Source organism: Pyxicephalus adspersus, chromosome 3 (genome assembly GCF_032062135.1).
Source record: "Pyxicephalus adspersus chromosome 3, UCB_Pads_2.0, whole genome shotgun sequence".
In the NCBI taxonomy this organism is placed as follows: domain Eukaryota; kingdom Metazoa; phylum Chordata; class Amphibia; order Anura; family Pyxicephalidae; genus Pyxicephalus; species Pyxicephalus adspersus.
This window is the reverse complement of record NC_092860.1, coordinates 96,490,133-96,498,224: the sequence shown is the minus strand read 5'-3', so window position 1 is coordinate 96,498,224 and position 8,092 is coordinate 96,490,133. Positions and strand designations below refer to the sequence as shown.

Sequence of the window (8,092 nt, the reverse complement as noted above, 5' to 3'; positions counted from 1 at the left end):
CCTAAGAGTAATAGCACCATGGTATATACATAAGGATATGGCAATAAAGCAGCACCATCCATAAAGGTATTGGGGTACTTCTCCATACACCAAGCTACCTTCATGCAACACACTGTGATTGAGACAACCAAAACTGGATGCAAGAGATGCCAAGAAAAATGCATTAATACACAGCGGTACCCAAACGAATTAAAAATTGAATCTCAACATCGTCTTAGAATAACTAAACCTACCCTTATGTAATACATATTGTGCATGTATTGTATATTGTGGCGTTTTCATTTTAAATATGTCTATATCTATAAAAAGGGCATGTAAGAATAAAACTGTACATAATATAGTAGCATACACACACACACATTTATATAGAGTATATTTTTTCTATTGCAGAATATTAGGGATGGTTGGGACATTTTATATCCAAAATTGCATCAAAATGGGGTTCAATTTTCTTTTCAGCAAAAAAATAAATAAATATATATATATTAGAGGGAAATAAGAGGTCAGTAAACATATTTTAACTGGAAGCATTTAATCATCAGGACTGAGGATTCAAATATCTCCAAAGCTAATTTACAGTAAGTTTATCCTCATGATAATGATAAGTCCTCTAATTATTGAACATAGAAATGAATTTAGGAAATTAGATTCAGATGTACAAACAATTTATGAAAAAATGCAAAAAGGATACTGAATGAAATAACAAACCTAATGTACTTAGAAAAATATATTAAAGGCATTATTTTAGGCAAGGAGATAGAACAGCATTTAGTGCAGGCGGAGCATATAAATAGAATTAAAATAATACTTAAGCAATGCTCAAGTGAGTCTTCATGAATCAGATAAGGGCACAAAATGGAATATCATCAAATGCATTTTCTCATTTATCAGTCCCCATTTTTTTTAAAAACAACATGTATGTCACAAAATTGCAGTACTACTTGAAGACACTGTACACAGCATAAAGATGGGTTGGCGGTTCTCATGATGAGAAGGTCATTTTATAATGCTCAAGTCCCCAATATTTCTGGAGCCTTTACAGATATCAGAGTTATATATTGTCTCCTTTATTAGGACAAACCACACAAATATGTGGCAGGATTTTTACAAACATGTTAGGGCCAGCTATTATTACAAGTGTTGCATACAATACTGACACACTATTAAGCGTAATATAGTTGTTTTTCCAACTGTACCAAGATTCACCAAGCATTCACAAAAAGGTACAATAGCAGGGGTTATGCTTTTGGGATTTGCTTTTCAAGGCCAGCAAAGAAGTAAAAGTAGACTTTAAGAAGAATGAATAAACTTTCAGCTGTATGGGCAGAGCTGATAATGTTGAACATATAAATAAGGTTAAACTTTATCAAACTATTGACTCCAACGCTTTCAATCATAAAGGAACAGACAGATCTTTCCTGTGTTGTTTACAAAAGGGAAAATCTGGGCAATCATGGCCTAGGTTGAGTAAGTTGGTTTTCTGTGGATGTTAACAAGTGGAACCCTTGGGAAGAGGACTCTGATGAAGATATGTCAAATTTTAATGGCTTTTCAGGGGATAACTAATATGGTGGAAGATGTAAACCTTCCAGAAGTAAATGGTGCAGACTTTAATTCCCCAGTCAGTGATAATGGAAAAAATGCCTGATCCTGAAAAAGGAGACATTATGTGCTCTTGGGAAAGGTTTTAGGTAAAAGGGTAACAAGAATATTTAAAAACACTCTGCAATAGATGTCAATACCCAAGTTGTAAACACAACTACTGAGTAGTTCATGTCAACTTTGTTTATGTATCACTCAATGGCTTTTTAGGGTTAGGTATTATGACTGTATGGGACATCCTTAAACTGCAGAAAGTGTTTGAAACAAGCTCTATTATTAAAATTGCTCTGCAGAGCAAATTGAATATTCTAAAAACAAACAAAAAAAAAAAAAACATGAATATCCATCATGACATGCTGAGGTACTAAAGAATCATCTACTTTCTGTAACATTCAGGAACAAGGCAAGTCCAAGTTCTTTTCCATTTTTGTAATACGTAGACACAAAGCAGTGCTTTTGACTTGATATGATAAAAGTTTATCAGTATTGACCAAAGGGTAAAGATTTATTCTAGCTAATCAAAAGGTCAAGTTTTCAGAACATATGTGAGATCTGTAAAAAACTCATGGATGTTTGGAAGGATATTACTCATTTTGTCCTTATAATCAATTGCATGGTATACCTATTTTTGTGGGAAAACAGAATATTATACACCTGCTTACAGTCTGGTTTTAAATAGTTACAGAAAACCTTTTGTCCAAAACTGGGTTATTTGTGTGCCATGTCCAACATGGTAACATATAGCACTACATTGATTGAATACATATTTTGCTTCTTTCTTCCCTCATGTAACTTGTCTCCAGTAACATGGTAATTTAATATACTATTTTATTGTATTTTTTTTTTTTTGATCAGCTGAAAAAGCTGCCGCTACCAATAGAGCCAACAGAAACACTACATTGAGCAGCACCACCACTACTGCCACCAGCAAATGTAGCTGGGAAATCAAGCCAGTGAAAAACAATTGTGTCACTATCAATGCTTTCCCACTCAGCACTTTTCTCTTGTACCTGCTCTGTATTGAATAACTGTTGTGCGTCTTCACACAAATCTGCCTCCTTGGGCCTAATTTATTAAAGTTCTCCAAAGCTGGAGAGTATACACTTTCATTAGTGAAGCTGGGTGAATGAGCAAACCTGAAATTCATTTCGTAAAAGCCATTTGCTATTTGTTAGCAAATGTTTTCAATCCTGGACCAGATCCATTCCAGGTTTGCTGGATCACCCAGCTTCACTGATGAAAGTGTATCCTCTCCAGCCTTGGAGACTTTTAATAAATCAGGCCCATTAGCTATGAGAGAGAGAAATACTGCCTGAAAACAGGGAAGATTGAAAACGTGTACCGTCAGTGAGTTTACTGTCTCCATCTCCCTGCTTGATTCAGCTGGTTCATTATGGCCAAAGCTTGGCTGTGAGGAATCTGTCTTTAGTGTGCTTAGTAGTGGTGCTGCTGGTGCCCTGCCTCCTGCTAATACCCACAGTTTGGTGAATTCTGGATTCAGATCTGAAAGATTTTGTTTGAGTCCTTTTTGTGAATTTTTGTTTATCATACATAGGATACAGTACATCTCTTGGAAATGGTAGATAGATGCATCAAAAAGCTTTGTTGGTCTTCAGACAAAAGATGTAGTGGCTTAATTCAGTATTTTGTCTGGAAACTTGCTTAATATTTCATCCCATTGAAATAAAGCAAAGAAAAGTGGCAATACCACAATTTTCTCACTGATCTTTTGTTATAAATGCTTCATTATACCATCTTTGTACCCACCTCCTCCGGGTGAAGGACGGAGCTTGGGGACATGTTGCCCCATTCTAAAACAATTTGTTCCTGGAAAGAGAAAAATTGCCAAGCTAAAAAAATATAAACCGAATTTCACTCTGGGATCTACTTATGAAGCAGTGAATATAACAATCACTGAAACATTCCCTGGTGGAAAATCAATTACAGCCATTGAAATACATGAACCTGGACGATTCTCCACCAGAATGTCATATGTGCTGCTTTATAAGTAGTAATTGAAGATATATTTCATTTCTGAATGTGCAAATTTTCAAATGTAAAAATGAAACACTTGACTTCCGGTTCCGGCGCTTCATGGGGTAGCAGCGTGACATGGAGGCTCCCGTTTACTCGACTATTTTTCAGCTGTTATCAGCCTGTTCCACGCCGCTAACATGCAGGCAGAGAGCCCGCTAATGCAGCAGCCGCACGCATAGAGAAATTTTTGGGGAGAGCACCTGCAGAGCGTCCTTAGTCGCGGAAGCAGTAACACAAGAAAAGCAGCAATATGCCCGCCAAGACGGTTGAATCCTCTCCTACACAGCTACAGCAGGTCATATCAGCAACTCCTGACCAAGTAAGCTCTCCTACTATAGATTACACAGTGATTTCAGATGCAGTAGCCGCAATGTTAAAATCCACGTTACAAGAGGCTATAGATACAGCAATAAGCAAAGGAATATTAACGATCGGGCAAGATTTAAAAGAGCATTCCCAGTGTATACATAGTGCTGAAGATAGAATTATCACAGCAGAAGATGACCTTACAAAGGCACAGAGCACTATTACAAAAATGAGCAAACGAATAGAAAGTTTGTTTAATAAGATTGATGAACTTGAAAATATCAATCGCAGAAACAATCTGCATATTGTAGGAATACCGGAAAAGTTTTCTCCAGATCAGCTCTTGGAACTATGCTCTAATACTATGCCACAATAATTGGGGATAAATAAGCCATGTCAAGTAGAGCAGGTGTATCACCTAGGTAAACTGAGAAAGGAAAGTAATATCCCTAGGCCTATTTTTGTACGGTATCGTGAATATGCAGATAGGTCAGCTATATTGCAACTCTTTCAATCTCACAGAGAGTTACCATTGGAAGGCGTGAACATATTAGTTTTTGCTGACTAGTCTGTGGAGGTCTCCTGCAAAGAGAAAATGTTCCAAAAAATCTGTTCAACATTGCATGAGCCACAGGTACGGTTTCATTTGGCCTAGCCTGCTACATTACATATTGCCTATTTTCAAGGTGCAAATCATATATTTATAGATTATATAGAAGCTGAATCCTTTTGGGGGGAATGGCTCGCTACTCCAGAGAAAACAAAGGAATCATCAACCTCCGACCAAGTACTGGAGCTTGCTGAATCACATAAATCACAAGGATCATCTAATTCAGTAATTTCTAGAGAATCAACCTGTAGGTTTGAACGTAGTGTTAAGATATCATGTATACAGTCAAAAACACAACAAGAAAAGAATAGGATGAAAAAATAGAGGAGCCCCATCGAGTAGAGGCATTTATTGATCTAATAATCTACAGGTGTAAAACGGAAATTAATCATGGACAATTTAGCTGTCAGGTGTGGATCTTCAGAATCCAAGGTCATATTGATTTAATGTCCATGTTGTTACAGTGTTTATTTTGTTATGGTTCGGGTATTATCATGGAATGTTAATGTTAACGCCGATATGACTGAACAGGAATTAAAAGGTGCCATAGCTAATTTAGTAAACAGTAAAGCACCTGGCCCTGATGGGCTGATGGCTGAATATTATAAACTACTCAAAGAAGATATTATGGAGGATTTGGGTAATGTTTATGTATTTGTTGCAGACTGGAACCTATCTCCCCTCTGGGAGAGAAGCATATATTAAAGTTCTCCAAAAACTAGGTATTTTATTATTATTACACAGTATTTATATAGCATCATCATATTACATACGCAGCACTGCACAGAGTCCATAGTCATCCCACTAGCTGTTCCTCAAAGGGGCTCACAATCCAATGTCCCTACCTCAGTCATACGTCTTCAATACAGTCTAAGGTCAATTTTGGGGGGAAGCCAATTAACCTAACTGTATGTCATCATTGGGATAAATCCAGAGTACCCGGAGGAAACCCACGCAAACATGGGGAGAGCCTGCAAACTCCATGCAGATAGTGTCTGGCCAAGAATCAAACCTGGGACCCAGCACTGGAAAGGACAGAGCACTAATGCCTTGAGCCACTGTACTGCCCTTAAAGATCTTAGGCAGCTGTCATCTTACCGCCCAATATCGTAAAAAAACTTAGATGCTAAAATGCTTTCTAAAATACTAGCAGATAGGCTAGCGAAATATCTGCCATATATAATATCCCCCTATGCAAGTAGAATTTGGTAAAGGTAGATCTGCAGTGACCAAATATTTGCAGAGTAATCAAGGTACTGGAATACGCTAAATGTCATCCCACTGTAGACCTGGCAATCGTAAGTATCGATTCCTAGAAGGCGTTTGACAATGTGCACATTCCCTGGTTGTTCAGGGTATTGGAAAAAATAGGTTTAAAAGGGCCTTTATATAAAGTATTAGCACCTATGTACTAAGGCCTTCAAGCAAGAGTTAATTCTCCTGTTTTTTTTTTGTCAAATTTTTTACCATTAGCCCTTTATCATTGCTCCTGTTCAATATTGCTATTGAACCCTTGTTAAGGTATCTGGAGACAGTAGATTCTTTACATGGAATAAAAATGCATAATAGGGAAATGAGAGTAGCACTTTTTTGCAGATGATGTAGTAGTATTTACTGCTTAACCAGCAAAAGATATTATTAAAATACAACATATATTCAAATTATTTGGGGAAGTGACAGGTTTGAAAATAATTTTTCAAAAAGCGAAATCCTCCCGCTGTCTAATGTAAGGGATAGACAATCAGTACACTCATCAAGATCAACAAGATCAACTATTTGCCTTTGTTTCATAAAATGCAGAGAGAATTACATTTGTGGGAAAAGTTGCCTGTATCATTAATGGGATGTTGCCATCTTATTAAAATGGTTTCTTTCCCTCGCCTTTTGTCCCCCGCTACAAACTATACCACTGGTATATACTCTGGTATCGAAGGGTGGTGTAAACTTTCCAAATGTTAGACTGTAAAACTTAGCCAGCAATCTTAGACATGTTATAGATTGGATAAAGGGGTCCTCCTATTATTCCAATACCCAATTGGAGCAGGCTTTAGTACATCCTTGGCATTTAATGACACTATTACATAGAAAAATATCACAATTACCTCAGAACCTTAAGCATTATATTTTTATTCGGGACAGGATACTTTTATTCGGGACGGGAACTCAGACGTAAGTTGGCATTGCCATGCTCTCTGTCTAAATATTTAACAATCAAAGGTAATCCACAGTTCCTATCAAATTCCACAGTGCTATCACACCTGTGCTGATAAGGGACTGATGACAGTGGGCGATTTTTTTTTCTCGACTCTGCCCAGACAAATTACCTGGAGAACCTTGATACATTATTATGATTTACCACCAAGAGCTGCACATCCAATTTACTATCTGCAGTTCTTAAAATTTTGCAATGCACAGATATCTGATACAGCTAGAGTGTCAGAGTGTGATAGTTTTGACAATTTTATAACCCTGGCATTGCCATCTATATCCTCTATATACCCTAGATTACAAGTATACTATTCTAAACCATTGTTTGGAGGCTCAACACAGGGATGGCAGAAGGATTATGGTATTCCAGATATTTCTGATAAAATTGTGCAAGGTTATCTTAAGGTCCGTAGAATTACCTCCAATGAAATTTGGAGAGAGATTCAACCTATTGATATATTTAGAAATTGTATATGTTTAAAATGTGAAAATTAAAAAGCCACACTTAAACACAGTTTATGGGATTGTATTTAGACCCAAAATAAATTGATAGATGTTTTTTTTTTTACATAGCAAGAATTGAAAATAAAATTGGTCTTGGAACCTTTACTATGTATGTTTGAAAATTGGGATTCACAAGAAGATAATATAAAGAAAGGAACCAAAATTTGGATATCACTGTGTTTATTGTCAACACGTAGAGCAATTAGGCGACAATGGACTCATAAAAATCTGCCTAGATTGAAAATGATTAAATCTTCAATGCAAATGTTATATTATAGGGATTTATTAGAGGCTGAGGATTCAGGGTATAAGGTAGTAACAAAGTTTTTTGAAAAATGGTATGCTTATATCGAATACACATTAGACGCAGAGGATTTGGGTCATTTTGTACATCGGTATGGTTATTCTATTTGGCAAAATGTACACATTTAAGGTAATTCTTATATGATTGTCTACATTTCTTGGTCATGTTGATTTGATCTAAAGGGTAATATATTTATAAACATAGGGAAAGCGTAGTGAGTGATTCTGTGAAAATAAAATACGAGAACAGATTAAAATTTAAGCCTCCCCCCTTTCTTATTTTGAATTTAGTTTAATTTTTTTACGGGTATAAGAGGAAAATGGGGAAAATGGAGAAGACAGTTAGATATAAAACAATTTTGATATTGTAATTTTTATTATAATAATGGTTAAAAAAAAATTAATACATTGTAAACAAGAAGATACTCACTTATCACTTATAATGGATATTTACCATAAAAAATGTTGCATGATGAAAACACTTTCAAGGTTATTTATTTGATAATGTAATTGAGTCTATTT

General features: G+C 36.0%; 1 long non-coding RNA gene across 1 annotated transcript in view; it reads left to right on the top strand.

The window, feature by feature from the left end:
* Positions 1 to 3,695: 3,695 nt before the first annotated feature.
* LOC140326827 (uncharacterized) overlaps positions 3,696 to 8,092 on the top strand; it is a 9,994-nt gene continuing 5,597 nt past the window's right edge. The window contains exon 1 of the long non-coding RNA XR_011919932.1: positions 3,696 to 3,958. This is a non-coding gene — a long non-coding RNA (uncharacterized lncRNA). The remainder of the gene's footprint in view (positions 3,959 to 8,092) is intronic.